Below are 16,449 nucleotides of genomic sequence, written 5' to 3'. Positions count from 1 at the left end.
TACACAATACTAGGTTTTGGTAGACAGAAGGTGTTAAGGTACACAATAGTAGGTTTTGGTAGACAGAATGTGCTAAGGTACACAATAGTAGGTTTTGGTAGACAGAAGGTGTTAAGGTACACAATAGTAGGTTTTGGTAGACAGAAGGTGTTAAGGTACACAATAGTAGGTTTTGGTAGACAGAAGGTGTTAAGGTACACAATACTAGGTTTTGGTAGACAGCAGGCTCTAAGGTACACAATAGTAGGTTTTGGTAGACAGAAGGTGTTAAGGTACACAATAGTAGATTTTGGTAGACAGAAGGTGTTAAGGTACACAATAGTAGGTTTTGGTAGACAGAAGGTTCAAAGGTACACAATAGGAGGTTTTGGTAGACAGAAGGTGTTAAGGTACACAATAGTAGATTTTGGTAGACAGAAGGTTCAAAGGTACACAATAGGAGGTTTTGGTAGACAAAAATATATATATATATTTTTTTAATTTTTTAAATTTTTAATTTTTATCCCCTTTTCTCCCCAATTTTCGTGGTATCCAATCGCTAGTAATTACTATCTTGTCTCATCGCTACAACTCCCGTACGGGCTCGGGAGAGACGAAGGTCGAAAGCCATGCGTCCTCCGAGGCACAACCCAACCAAGCCGCACTGCTTCTTTAACACAGCGCCTCCAACCCGGAAGCCAGCCGCACCAATGTGTCGGAGGAAACACCGTGCACCTGGCCCCCTTGGCTAGCGCGCACTGCGCCCAGCCCGCCACAGGAGTCGCTGGAGCGCGATGAGACAAGGAAATCCCTACCGGCCAAACCCTCCCTAACCCGGACGACGCTAGCCCAATTGTGCGTCGCCCCACGGACCTCCCGGTCGCGGCCGGCTGCGACAGAGCCTGGGGGCGAACCCAGAGACTCTGATGGCGCAGTTAGCACTGCGATGCAGTGCCCTAGACCACTGCGCCACCCGGGAGGCCCCAAAAATAATTTTTTTACCCGTCTCCTCTCCTTCATCCACACTGATTGAAGTGGATTTAACAAGTGACATAAATAAAGGATCATAGCTTTCAGGCAGGCAAACAGGAAGGCAGGCAGGCAGGCAGGTAGGCAGGCAGGCAGGCAGGCAGGCAGGCAGGCAGGCAGGCAGGCAGGCAGGCATATTCACTCACTCACAAACAGACAGACAGATAGATAGACAGGCAGGCAGACAGAGAGGCAGACTGACAAAACACACAAAAGGCAGACAGACAGATAGACAGGCAGGCAGACAGGCACGCAGGGAGGCAGGCAGACAGACAGGACATATAAAAAGCAGACAGACAGACAGGACACACAAAAGGCAGATAGGCCCTAACCCGAACCCAGATTCATTTACACTTCCGGCTCAACCCTAACTCCAACCTCAAACCCTGGGGGTTAGGGTTAAGGTTGAGCTGAGCCAAGATGTGGAGGGTTTGGGTTAGTGTTGAGCCAAGATGTGGAGACAAACCTAAGGTTTGGAGTTATGGTTAGGGTTAGGGTTGAGCCGGGATGTAGACATGAAGCTAGGGTTAGGGTCAGGTTTAGGGTTGAGGTTAGAGTAAGATTTGAGCAGGGATGTGGACATGAAGCTAGGGTTAGAGTTAAGTTCAGGGTTGAATTTAAAGTTGGTCTAATTCTCTCTGTCTGCCTGTGAATGGGTCTATTTAGGCGAGAGATATGGAGGTGGGAGCGAGGAGGGAGAGAGTAGGGTGAAAGAGAGAAATGAGTAAGAGAGAGGGAGAGAGAGAGAGAGAGAGAGAGAGAGAGAGAGAGAGAGAGAGAGAGAGAGAGAGAGAGAGAGAGAGAGAGAGAGAGAGAGAGAGAGAGAGAGAGAGAGAGAGAGAGAAGGAGGGTGTCATGTCCATAGGCATTCATAATGTAGTCAATTGGTTGAAGCTCATATTTTACCATTGACTGCAATGTATTGTCATAAACATCATATGTTGTGATGCTTATCTTTTTGCAAAAACATCACAGGATGACGTTTTCCAAGGGGGAGGCTAAGCCCACCCTGTGAGCCAAACAGAGTCTTAGGTGTTCTGAGGTCCACCCTAATCAGTGGACTGCAACAGATGTCCAACCTCTTGTTAACCTGGAAAACACCCTGTTCCAGCTTTGTCTGACCGCCATGTTGGTGAATCTATCATCCACATTCATCCTCCAAATCGGCTCTGTCCTGTTCCAATACTCTCAAACTGCACTCTTCCCTCCTTCAGCCCTTCCTCTTTCTGTTGTTGTAGGCTAATCACTGATCTGACATGACTAGATGGGTGAACGGTATGCTTACAATGTGAAGTTTGTATTTTATTATTTTCAAAGGAAAGTCGGTCATTGTGGTTAGAATGAATTAGATATTATGGTGTGCATGTTTTCAATTTGTGTCTTTCTTTTTTGTAATTTCCTTCTGAAAACAGCAGACGCAAATTTACTCAAGTACACACACTTAAATAAATAAATAAAGGTCTATGTGGGGGGGGAAATACTATAGATATGGGAATGATTAACCACATTTGACATGTCTTCATGCTTCATGTTAGAGAGAAAGAGAGACATCGAGAGAGAGCGAGCGAGAGAGGTCACATCTCTTTTCAGGCACAGACAAAGTCATCTCTCTCCTTTGACCACCCCATCCTCGCAACAGCAGAGTCAGTCTCACTTGCTTTCCTTCAGCACCCCTTCCACCCTATTCTCCCGCTCTACATCCCCGAAACCCTTACCAGAGCGTCAGCGACAATGGTCAGTGCAGAGAGAGGAAGAGGGTAAATACATCACGTTTCATTTTAATTTCGGCTATGCCATCGAAAAATTACGGGTGCTGAGAACTTCGAGGAAAATAATCTAGGGAGTGAATATGATTAATGAGTAATCACAAATTATTATCACCTAACGCACAAGTTGATCAGAGCGGTCCAGCTGTCTTGGCATAACCTATTTGATTTATTTCAATTATGACTGCACATTTACTGTAGGCTATGTCGCAGCGGGAGGATATTTGAAAAGGGCAGAGGGAGGTAGGTTGCTAAGAGAGAGAGAGATAGAGAGACTTGGCAGCACATTATTATAATGATGGTGAGTGACTGATCCACACTTGACGCTGGCGACTTAATTTGGAACTACAAGCAAGGGCGATTTTGTCGTTTCGTCTGCTTCTGGAGGGCATCGGGACGAACCTGCAAATTGCCTGAACAACGCTCTGTGAGGCGCACAAAAGAAAGCCTGGGAGAAAAAGACGACTGGTGTAAAGGCGGTAAGGTGAATGTTGATCGTTTTGCCAGGGGAGGATTGTCAGTAGCCTAGCTATTGCACTTATTCCATTGTGCATCAGTTTGGGTGAGGCTTGCTTATACTGTCTTGACAAGTCAAAGCTACCAGTTGTGTCTGTCTTGATAAAGTAGGCTAGGCTACTAAATACACAAATGCAGTAAATGTGGTGAGCCTCTTGCACATTTTGCATATTAACAAAAAAATCAAGCGATTTTTTCAAACGTATGCTTTTTCCATATGACTAACTTAAGCACTAAGGCCCGAGGGGGTGTGGTATATAGCCAATATACCACGGCTAAGGTTACAAATTCACGCACACTTGAATAGCCCATAGAACGTTTAAATTACATTTCATTTTGCCTGTACAGGCGGTAATGGCCGCACGAACAAGTTGGGATAGTGGAGAGCGGTTACTTCCCGTGTAGGTTACCTGTGCGTGACAAATTCTCCTTGTGTGTTTATGTTTGCGCGCGTTTTTTAATTTATTAATGCGGCATATTAGCAAGAAGACAGTCAACCAGGGTGCTGTAGCCCATGGTAACGATGAAGTTGGTTGTGGCAGTGGAACACATTTTCTGTGATACTGTTGTATCCTTTTAGGCATACTCCCGTCTATGACAGGCCTATGGGGGTACCAGTAAAGGTTGAAAGGCTCGACGACCTGGCACATAGCGCCTTTAGAATATCCCACTTACAAGTGTCCAGGTCAGCAACAGCCCAAATGTACATATTTAAATTGCTTGACTAAACCAACTAACTGAATATCAATGTGTAATGATGATAAATACCATTGGAATATAAATCATAGGGCTATCCCTTGGATTCTGCAGGCTCACTTGTGGTTTAAAGATTACAGCCCATATATACACAACATGACCAAAAGTATGTGGACACCTGCTCATCGAACATCTCATTCCAAAATCATGGGCATTAATACGGATTAGTTCCCATTTTACAGCCTCCACTCTTCTGGGAAGGCTTTCCACTAGATGTTGGAACATTGCTGCAGGGACTTGCTTCCATTCAGCCACAAGAGCATAAGTGAGGTCGGGCACTGATGTTGGGTGATTAGGACTGGCTCGCAGTCGAGGTTCCAATTCATCCCAAATGGGTTTGATGGGGTTGAGGTCAGGGCTCTGTGCAGGCCAGTGAAGTTCTTCCACACCGATCTTGACAAACCATTTCTATATGGACCTCGCTTTGTGCACAGAGGCATTGTCATGCTGAATCAGGAAAGGGCTTTCCCCAAACTGTTGCCACAAATTTGGAAGCACAGAATTGTCTAGAATGTCATTGTATGCTGTAAGATATATCTTCACTGGAACTAAGGGGCCCGAACCATGAAAAACAGCTCCATTCCTCCTCCGGTCCTTATTCCTCCTCCGCCAAACTTTACAGTTGGCACTATACATTGGTGCAAGAAGCGTTCTCCTGGCATCCGCCAAACCAAGATTCTTCAATCGGATTGCCAGATGGTGAAGCGTGATTCATCACTCCAATGAACGCGTTTCCACTGCTCCAGAACCCAATGGCAGTGAGCTTTACACCACTCCAGCCGATGCTTGGCATTGCACATGGTGATCTTAGGTTTGTGTGCGGCTGCTCAGCCAATGAAACCCATTTCATGAAGCTCCCGACGAACAGTTCTTGTGCTGACGTTGCTTCCAGAGGCAGCTCTCCAGTAAGGCAATTCTACGGCAAATGTTTGTCTACGGAGATTGCATGGCTGTGTGCTTGGTTTTATAGACCTGTTAGCAACTGTGTGGCTGAACTAGCCGAATACTCTAATTTGAAGGGGTGTCCAAATACTTTTGTATATAAAGTGTATTTCAGCCTCGCACCAAATATCCTCTGCTCAGTGTCAGTCCTACCTAGAGTGTAGACCTTACAGGGTTGGCAGGTAACCTAGTGGTTAGCGTGTTGGGCCAGTAACCGAAAGATTGCTAGATTGAATCCCCGAGCTGACAAGGTAAAGATCTGTCTCTATCCCCTGAACAAGGCAGTTAACCCACTGTTGCTAGGTTGTCATTCTAAGAAATTATTTGTTCTTAGCTTACTTGCCTAGTTAAATAAAGGTTAAATATAAATTAGGGTGGTAAATTTCCCAGTTTTCCAGAAATACCGGTTGGACGATCCCTGGATTAGGGATGGATTAAACTGAAAATCCGGGAAACCGCCACCGGGATTTATGGGAATTTTGGGAAAGTTACCAGACTTTTGCAACCCTAGTCCCACCCCTTTACTCAAACCTAGTCCCACCCCTTTACTCAACCCTAGTCCCACCCCTTTACTCAACTCTAGTCCCACCCCTTTACTCAACCCTAGTCCCACCCCTTTACTCAAACCTAATCCCACCCCTTTACTCAACTCTAGTCCCACCCTTTTACTCAACTCTAGTCCCACCCCTTTACTCAACCCTAGTCCCACCCCTTTACTCAAATCTAGTCCTACCCCTTTACTCAACCCTAGGTCACCCCTTTACTCAAATCTAGTCCCACCTCTTTACTCAACAACGTGTGTTATTTCATACAGCAACACATTGGGGAGATTGACTGACACTGGCCCCAACAGGTTTAGCTTTGGAAACATGGATACATACAGGCCATCGAGGAACTCATTCTTTGTGAGATTTCTTTTCCTTGACATTTTTACGTGGTGAGAGTTTAGGTTCTTCTTAAGGTTTTCCATCACAACAAAGCAGCTCTAAATGCCTGTAGGTGTATTAGTTGCAGTGTAATGATTTTTCTAGTCTTTTTGAGGCTCAATTCCCCCCTGAGCCCCTTCTCTCTACTGGACCCCATCAGCCTTCCTTCTCCATTTCTCTCTTTCTCATTTGCTCCATGTCCTTCCCTCTCCCCTCTCTCTCCCTTTACCTCTGTCTGTTCCTCCATAGATGGGCATTTGCATCATTTATGGCTGTTGGAGGATGGTATTAAAATCAGAGAGAAATTCCCCAGGTATTGACAATGGCTTAAGTACAGCACCTTATCCATTGAGTGGCAGAACAGCAGGCACCATTATGAGCCATCAATCACACTCCTTCCTTCCTTCCTTCTTTCCTTCGCTAAATGGACTATACTAGAATGGGGCTGGAGGCACGCAGGAATGAATGAATCGCTTTGGGAATGGGTCTTGATTTTTCATGCAAATGTACCTTTCTTAACTCTCCAACTCAGAATATAAATTCCTCCCATTTTAGCTGTGTTATTATGGCTGAGTTTTCCTGGTGTCATTTGGGTCTGTTAGACAATCCTGGGTTTTTCTATTTATACAGAGAGTGGAACCACATTTATTCTCGGACAGTTTGTCCTTATTACTCAGTGAAGTCATCGGAATATGGGAGAGAGGTGAACACCTAGTTCCCCATGCAAACACAGTGATGCAAATGTGTGCATAATGAATAATAGCATATTATTATTATCTTTAAATGTCACTGAGTCCCTCTGCATACATGAACGTAGCCATCAGTTTAATCAGCATCTGTATTTACCAGGACTATGATATGCTAATTACATTACTACTCAATGTTCAGTATTGTTACTCTGGGACCACTATTGGATGACCTTCATTGTGATACCGGATGCCATTGCCCTGGGTATAAAGATCTGTGATTTCTGGGATATGTCTTCAGTTTAGGGTTTGGTGCCATAACAGGTACCAGCTTTCTGTTCATATGATTTCTCCTTATATTTTATTTGTCCCCTGAAGTTGTGTAGCTTACTCTAATTAAACCTTGAGAAATAGCTGAAGTGGCAGTGTCCATGCATAATCATTCCTTACCCTGGCCTTATATTAGCATTAGCAGTAATAGGCAGTTGCAACTTTCTGTCAAACCATTCTCTCCCCTTTCTCTCTCTTCCCCTCATAATCTCTTCCCTATTTTTGTCTGTCTGTCTGTCTGTCTGTCTGTCTGTCTGTCTGTCTGTCTGTCTGTCTGTCTGTCTGTCTCTCTCTCTCTCTCTCTCTCTCTCTCTCTCGCTCTCTCTCTCTCTCTCTCTCGCTCTCTCTCGCTCTCTCTCTCTCTCTCTCTCTCTCTCTCTCTCTCTCTCTCTCTCTCTCGCTCTCTCGCTCTCTCTCTCTCTCTCTCTCTCTCTCGCTCTCTCTCTCTCTCCTATCTGCCTCTGAGCAGCCTTGTTGCTGATGTCATCAGGAAGGTGAAAAATGAGAGGAAAGAGAGAACGAGAGACTTAGGGTTTGTGTCTTCACATTGACACCCCTCCCTCCCTCTATCCCTCTCTTCTCTTCTCCTCCACCCTCTTCTCTCACTCAGTGACAGCTGGCAGCCAGTAGGGCACAGTGGACATGCCAGCACAAGTACAGACATTTGCCAACTCCCAGAGACATACACATAGAACATAACTAATTCATACACAGCTCTCTATCGCTCACTCACTCTCCCTTTTTCACACACACTCAAACCGTACACACTTAATGGAGCATACAAATCAAATCAAATGGTATTTGTCACATGCGCCGAATACAACAGGTGTAGACCTTACAGTGAAATGCTTATTTACAAGCCTTAACCAACAATGCAGTTTTAAGAATCTTTTTTTTTCAAACCAATAAAATACGAATAAGAAATAAAATACCAAATAATTAAAGAGCAGCAGTAAAATGACAATAGCGAGGCTATATACAGGGGGTACCGGTACAGAGTCAATGTGCGGGGGCACCGGTTAGTCGAGGTAATTGAGGTAATATGTACATGTAGGTAGAGTTATTAAAGTGGCTATGTATAGATAATAACAGAGAGTCGTAGCAGTGTAAAAGAGGGGGTGGGGGGGTGCAATGCAAATAGTCTGGGTAGCCATGTGATTAGATGTTTAGGAGTCGTATGGCTTGGGGGTAGAAGCTGTTTAGAAGCCTCTTGGACCTAGACTTGGCGCTCCGGTACGGCTTGCCATGCGGTAGCAGAGAGAACAGTCTATGACTAGGGTGACTGGAGTCTTTGACAATTTCTAGGGACTTCCTCTGACACCGCCTGGTATAGAGGTCCTGTATGGCAGGAAGCTTGGCCCCAGTGATGTACTGGGCCGTATGCACTACCCTTTGTAGTGCCTTGCGGTCAGAGGCCAAGCAGTTGCCATACCAGGCAGTGATGCAACCAGTCAGGATGCTCTCGATGGTGCAGCTGTAGAACCTTTTGAGGATCTGAGGACCCATGCCAAATCCTTTCAGTCTGCTGAGGGGGAATAGGTTTTGTTGTGCCCTCTTCACGACTGTCTTGGTGTGTTTGGACCATGTTAGTTTGTTGGTGATGTGGACACCAAGGAACTTGAAGCTCTCAACCTGCTCCACTACCGCCCCGTCGATGAGAATGGGGGCATGCTCGGTCCTCCTGTTCCTGTAGTCCAAAATCATCTCCTTTGTCTTGATCACGTTGAGGGAGAGGTTGTTGGCCTGGCACCACACGGCCAGGTCTTTGACCTCCTCCCTATAGGCTGTCTCGTTGTTGTCGGTGATCAGGCCTACCACTGTTGTGTCATCTGCAAACTTAATGATGGTGTTGGAGTCGTGCGTGGTCGTGCAGTCATGCGTGAACCGGGAGTACAGGAGGGGACTGAGCTCGCACCCCTGAGGGGATGTGTTGTTACCTACCCTTACCACCTGGAGGCGGCCCGTCAGGAAGTCCAGGATCCAGTTGCAGAGGGAGGTGATTAGTCCCAGGGTACTTAGCTTAGTGATGAGCTTTGAGGGCACTATGGTGTTGAACGCTGAGCTGTAGTCAATGAATAGCATTCTCACATAGGTGTTCCTTTTGTCCAGGTGGGAAAGGGCAGTGTGGAGTGCAATAGAGATTGCATCATCTGTGGATCTGTTAGGGCGGTATGCAAATTGGAGTGGGTCTAGGGTTTTTGGGATAATGGTGTTGATGTGAGCCATGCCCAGCCTTTCAAAGCACTTCATGGCTACAGACGTGAGAACTACGGGTCGGTCATCATTTAGGAAGGTTACCTTCGTGTTCTTGGGCACAGGGACTATGGTGGTCTGCTTGAAACATGTTGGTATTACAGACTTAGACAGGGAGAGGTTGAAAATGTCAGTGAAGACACTTGTCAGTTGGTCAGTGCATGCTCGGAGTACACGTCCTTGTAATCCGTCTGGCCCTGCGGCCTTGTGAATGTTGACCTGTTTAAAGGTCTTACTCACATCGGCTACGGAGAGCGTAATCACACAGTCATCCGGAACAGGTGATGCTCTCACGCATGTTTCAGTGTTACTTGCCTCGAGGCGAGCATAGAGGTAATTTAGCTCATCTGGTAGGCTTGTGTCACTGGGCAGCTCTCAGCTGTGCTTTCCTTTGTAGTCTGTAATGGTTTGCAAGCCCTGCCACCGACGAGCGTCGGAGCCGGTGTAGTACGATTCGATCTTAGTCTTATTTTGACGCTTTGCCTGTTTGATGGGTCGTCGGGGGGCATAGCGGGATTTCTTATAAGTGACTGTATTATGTACATGCAGTCCTGTATGCAGTCAGAGTTCACAATAAATATGCTGCACCCTATTGAGAAACTGGATTATAGTAACTGGATTCAGAACTCTATTATTGATAAAGTAGACTCAGTATATGAAGACCACACTGGCTGAGCCGAGTGTCTCCTTCCTCAAAAGCCCCGACATTAGTGAGTACAGTCGATTTCAATCCCTGCTCTCCTGGTCTAGCCCTTTAGTGCATTGACCCCATTAATTCAACAATTTACACAAGGAACACATGCTCAGATCACTTTAGCATGCTACAGACCATTCTGTACAGCATGTAGTACCTCAGGTCCTTTAAGTTGAACAGTAAAGCTCATTTTACCTTATTCCTTAGATATATTGGAGCACCGCCATACTAGTTAATTGGTCCAGGAAAGTCACATGAGACTTTTGAAGAATGCATAATTACTGTTGATTAAGTGTAAGATTAAAAACAGAACATGCAGTTGGTTGTTTATTTTTAATTGGTGTGTCACACTTACAGCTGGTTTTAAGAAGACTTTCGGAAGATATATAGTTGTTGCTAATGAAAATGAGTGTTTTTTTGTTTTCTGTGCATTACAATGACCAAACCATCACTACTGCTGCAGAGGTGAGAATATATTTCCATAATTAGCTTAAATGCATATCAGCAGTGCATGTTGGCCTGAAGTGGAAATTCTGCATTTTGACTCTGAAACCCTCAAGTGTTTTGAGACTTGCATACAGATAAGAAGAAATATTGTATAATGGCATACTATTTTAGATGCTCCCGAGTGACCACAAAAAGTAAGAGGAAGACGTTTAAGCAATAAGGCCAGAGGGGGTGTGGTATATTGCCAATATACCACGGCTAAGGGCTGTTCTTATCCAGGACGCAACATGGAGTGCTTGGATACAGCCCTTAGCCGTGGTATATTGGCCATCTATCACAACCCCCAAGGTGCCTTATTGCTTTATTATAAAATGGTTACCAACGTAATTAGAGCAGTAAAAATAAATGTTTTGTAATACGCGGGGTATACCACGGTAGTCAGCCAATCAGCATTCAGGGCTTGAACCACCCAGTTTATATATATTGATATAACACAGCAACATAATAGATATTTACTAACCTGTTGCTCACACAAAACCAAGAAGCAAAGCTCAATAAGATGTTTTTTTAGATTTGTAAAACATCTGTAACAAACAGCTAGTCTACAGAATGATTTAACGATTTAACAGTAAAAGAGGAACTGAACGTTCAGTTATTTGGACCAGCTGGAATAATTTCAGGCAGAATTTCCTCAAACCCCATAATTTATCTGAAGTGATCAACACCTGGAGTAAAGTACTTCAAATCAAACTGAGCTCGCTGCCATAAAGCATACATACAGTTGCAAGTTTCATCGATTAAACTTGCAGACAACTCTGGAAGGTATTGATAAGGAATGTTCTCCACAGACTGTCTGGTTCTGATAATTATATTTCATCAACTCTTCATGGCAAGGTTTTAATATCACAATTCTGACAGACTGTTGATTCAGATTCCCAGAGATATGTTCAGCCCTCTTCCACAAATGGGACATGACATTTGGGTTGGTTTGATGTTAGTGAGGGGGCTGGAGGCTTAACAACAGTATTAAAAAACGTGGATTTGATCTCTCTGGGCTTTCTGGAGGGCTGGGTTACAGACCTTTCCACCAGATTATGAAAGTACAGATGCCAGCCATTGCAAACACATGAGATTATGGCTACACAAATGTAGAGTGGCAGCAGACAAGATTATAGTACAAGATTAGGCCCATGCATGCGCCCACACATAAATGGATATGCATGCACTCACACTCTCTCTCGCTCTCTTGCTCCCCCCCCCCCCCCCTCTCTTTCCCACACACACATTAATACATTGTTACAGTTGTGCCCAGAAACATACCCACGTGAGTTCCCACTCGTAAAACGCACACACACGTAAACACATGAACTCAATAGCTATGTGTAATCCGGGATTATTACAGTACAGAGAGGCAGTGCTTGTCAGACACTTCATATTAAAGCCACCACACAATGCAGCAGCAGATTAGAGGGAGGCAGGAATAGAAATAAAAAGAAGTACAGGACAGGATCAAGATGAATATGGAGGGATGAGAGAGGAGAGACAGTGATGAAGACAAAGAGGGAGGAGGACTTGTTGTGAGATAGATGGATACAGAGACATAGAGAGAGAGAGAGAGATAGAGACAGAGAGAGTGATGTGATAGAGAGAGAGCGAGAACAATAGAGGAGAGAGAGAGAGCGAGAGAAAGAGTGAGAGAGAGAGAGAAAGATGGAGAGTGAGAAAGCAATACAGAGAGAGAGAGAGCGATAGAGAGTGAGAGAGAGAGAGCAATAAAGAGAGAGGGAGAGCAATAAAGATTGAGAGAGCAATACAGAGAGAGCGATAGAGAGTGAGAGAGCGATACAGAGAGAGCGAAAGAGAGAGAGAGAGAGAACGGGATTTACCAGGGCTCTGTGGAGATGTGAGACAGTTTGCATGCCTTCCAGTTGCCCTATCAGATGGATATCATTGTGACCGCAATTTTTATCATCAACACTAATTAATGACAGGCGAGCTGGCATGTTTGAGCTAATTTGGCTTGCTTGGCATTCAGATGTTGTGAGTTGCATTTCAAGGATTTCTCCCCTGAGGCTTCCAGTACCTCTACTCCTCCAGTACCTCTACTCATTCAGTACCTCTACTCCTCCAGTACCTCTACTCATTCAGTACCTCTACTCCTCCAGTACCTCTATTCCTCCAGTACCTCTACTCATTCAGTACCTCTACTCCTCCAGTACCTCTATTCCTCCAATACCTCTACTCCTCCAGTACCTCTACTCCTCCAGTACCTCTATTCCTCCAGTACCTCTACTCCTCCAGTACCTCTACTCCTCCAGTACCTCTATTCCACCAGTACCTCTATTCCTCCAGTACCTCTACTCCTCCAGTACCTCTACTCCTCCAGTACCTCTACTCCTCCAGTACCTCTATTCCACCAGTACCTCTATTCCTCCAGTAACTCTACTCCTCCAGTACCTCTACTCCTCCAGTACCTCTACTCCTCCAGTACCTCTATTCCACCAGTACCTCTATTCCTCCAGTACCTCTACTCCTCCAGTACCTCTACTCCTCCAGTACCTCTACTCCTCCAGTACCTCTATTCCTCCAATACCTCTACTCCTCCAGTACCTCTACTCCTCCAGTACCTCTACTCATTCAGTACCTCTACTCATTCAGTACCTCTACTCCTCCAGTACCTCTATTCCTCCAGTACCTCTACTCCTCCAGCAACTCTATTCCTCCAGTACCTCTATTCCTCCAGTACCTCTATTCCCCCAGTACCTCTACTCATTCAGTACCTCTACTCATTCAGTACCTCTACTCCTCCAGTACCTCTATTCCTCCAGTACCTCTATTCCTCCAGTACCTCTATTCCTCCAGTACCTCTACTCCTCCAGTACCTCTACTCATTCAGTACCTCTACTCCTCCAGTACCTCTACTCATTCAGTACCTCTACTCCTCCAGTACCTCTATTCCTCCAGTACCTCTACTCATTCAGTACCTCTACTCCTCCAGTACCTCTATTCCTCCAATACCTCTACTCCTCCAGTACCTCTACTCCTCCAGTACCTCTACTCCTCCAGTACCTCTATTCCTCCAGTACCTCTACTCCTCCAGTACCTCTACTCCTCCAGTACCTCTATTCCACCAGTACCTCTATTCCTCCAGTACCTCTACTCCTCCAGTACCTCTACTCCTCCAGTACCTCTACTCCTCCAGTACCTCTATTCCACCAGTACCTCTATTCCTCCAGTAACTCTACTCCTCCAGTACCTCTACTCCTCCAGTACCTCTACTCCTCCAGTACCTCTATTCCACCAGTACCTCTATTCCACCAGTACCTCTATTCCTCCAGTACCTCTACTCCTCCAGTACCTCTACTCCTCCAGTACCTCTACTCCTCCAGTACCTCTATTCCTCCAATACCTCTACTCCTCCAGTACCTCTACTCCTCCAGTACCTCTACTCATTCAGTACCTCTACTCATTCAGTACCTCTACTCCTCCAGTACCTCTATTCCTCCAGTACCTCTACTCCTCCAGCAACTCTATTCCTCCAGTACCTCTATTCCTCCAGTACCTCTATTCCCCCAGTACCTCTACTCATTCAGTACCTCTACTCATTCAGTACCTCTACTTCTCCAGTACCTCTATTCCTCCAGTACCTCTATTCCTCCAGTACCTCTATTCCTCCAGTACCTCTATTCATCCAGTACCTCTATTCCTCCAGTACCTCTATTCCTCCAGTACCTCTATTCCTCCAGTACCTCTATTCATCCAGTACCTCTATTCCTCCAGTACCTCTATTCCTCCAGTACCTCTACTCCTCCAGTACCTCTATTCCTCCAGTACCTCTATTCCTCCAGTACCTCTATTCATCCAGTACCTCTATTCCTCCAGTACCTCTATTCATCCAGTACCTCTATTCCTCCAGTACCTCTATTCCTCCAGTACCTCTACTCCTCCAGTACCTCTATTCCTCCAGTACCTCTATTCATCCAGTACCTCTATTCCTCCAGTACCTCTATTCATCCAGTACCTCTATTCCTCCAGTACCTCTATTCCTCCAGTACCTCTACTCCTCCAGTACCTCTATTCATCCAGTACCTCTATTCCTCCAGTACCTCTATTCCTCCAGTACCTCTATTCCTCCAGTACCTCTATTCATCCAGTACCTCTATTCCTCCAGTACCTCTATTCCTCCAGTACCTCTACTCATTCAGTACCTCTACTCATTCAGTACCTCTACTCCTCCAGTACCTCTATTCCTCCAGTACCTCTATTCCTCCAGTACCTCTACTCCTCCAGTACCTCTATTCCTCCAGCAACTCTATTCCTCCAGTACCTCTATTCCTCCAGTACCTCTACTCATTCAGTACCTCTACTCATTCAGTACCTCTACTCCTCCAGTACCTCTATTCCTCCAGTACCTCTATTCCTCCAGTACCTCTACTCCTCCAGTACCTCTATTCCTCCAGTACCTCTATTCATCCAGTACCTCTATTCCTCCAGTACCTCTATTCATCCAGTACCTCTATTCCTCCAGTACCTCTATTCCTCCAGTACCTCTATTCCTCCAGTACCTCTATTCATTCAGTACCTCTACTCCTCCAGTACCTCTATTCCTCCAGTACCTCTATTCATCCAGTACCTCTATTCCTCCAGTACCTCTATTCCACCAGTACCTCTATTCCTCCAGTACCTCTACTCCTCCAGTACCTCTACTCCTCCAGTACCTCTATTCCTCCAATACCTCTACTCCTCCAGTACCTCTATTCCACCAGTACCTCTACTCATTCAGTACCTCTACTCCTCCAGTACCTCTACTCCTCCAGTACCTCTATTCCACCAGTACCTCTACTCCTCCAGTACCTCTATTCCACCAGTACCTCTATTCCTCCAGTACCTCTATTCCTCCAGTACCTCTATTCCTCCAGTACCTCTATTCCTCCAGTACCTCTATTCCTCCAGTACCTCTACTCATTCAGTACCTCTACTCATTCAGTACCTCTACTCCTCCAGTACCTCTATTCCTCTAGTACCTCTATTCCTCCAGTACCTCTACTCCTCCAGTACCTCTATTCCTCCAGCAACTCTATTCCTCCAGTACCTCTATTCCTCCAGTACCTCTACTCATTCAGTACCTCTACTCATTCAGTACCTCTACTCCTCCAGTACCTCTATTCCTCCAGTACCTCTATTCCTCCAGTACCTCTACTCCTCCAGTACCTCTATTCCTCCAGTACCTCTATTCCTCCAGTACCTCTACTCATTCAGTACCTCTACTCATTCAGTACCTCTACTCCTCCAGTACCTCTATTCCTCCAGTACCTCTATTCCTCCAGTACCTCTACTCCTCCAGTACCTCTATTCCTCCAGTACCTCTATTCATCCAGTACCTCTATTCCTCCAGTACCTCTATTCATCCAGTACCTCTATTCCTCCAGTACCTCTATTCCTCCAGTACCTCTATTCCTCCAGTACCTCTATTCATTCAGTACCTCTACTCCTCCAGTACCTCTATTCCTCCAGTACCTCTATTCATCCAGTACCTCTATTCCTCCAGTACCTCTATTCCACCAGTACCTCTATTCCTCCAGTACCTCTACTCCTCCAGTACCTCTACTCCTCCAGTACCTCTATTCCTCCAATACCTCTACTCCTCCAGTACCTCTATTCCACCAGTACCTCTACTCATTCAGTACCTCTACTCCTCCAGTACCTCTACTCCTCCAGTACCTCTATTCCACCAGTACCTCTACTCCTCCAGTACCTCTATTCCACCAGTACCTCTATTCCTCCAGTACCTCTATTCCTCCAGTACCTCTATTCCTCCAGTACCTCTATTCCTCCAGTACCTCTATTCCTCCAGTACCTCTATTCATCCAGTACCTCTATTCCTCCAGTACCTCTATTCCTCCAGTACCTCTACTCCTCCAGTACCTCTATTCATCCAGTACCTCTATTCCTCCAGTACCTCTATTCCTCCAGTACCTCTATTCATCCAGTACCTCTATTCCTCCAGTACCTCTATTCATCCAGTACCTCTATTCCTCCAGTACCTCTATTCATCCAGCAACTCTATTCCTCCAGTACCTCTATTCCACCAGTACCTCTATTCCTCCAGTACCTCTATTCCTCCA

The 16,449-nt window shown here is 45.6% G+C and overlaps 1 protein-coding gene across 1 annotated transcript in view; it reads left to right on the top strand.

Annotated features, from left to right (window-relative positions):
• The first annotated feature begins 2,662 nt into the window (after nt 1-2,662).
• LOC129863932 (stress-induced-phosphoprotein 1-like) overlaps nt 2,663-16,449 on the top strand; it is a 68,747-nt gene continuing 54,960 nt past the window's right edge. Inside the window, exon 1 of the mRNA XM_055936385.1 lies at nt 2,663-3,253. The gene's annotated coding sequence lies outside the window, so the exon portion shown is untranslated. The remainder of the gene's footprint in view (nt 3,254-16,449) is intronic.

Source organism: Salvelinus fontinalis, chromosome 10 (genome assembly GCF_029448725.1).
Source record: "Salvelinus fontinalis isolate EN_2023a chromosome 10, ASM2944872v1, whole genome shotgun sequence".
NCBI lineage: Eukaryota > Metazoa > Chordata > Actinopteri > Salmoniformes > Salmonidae > Salvelinus > Salvelinus fontinalis.
The sequence above is the reverse complement of the archived record's forward strand: the minus strand, read 5'-3'. Positions and strand labels throughout refer to the sequence as shown.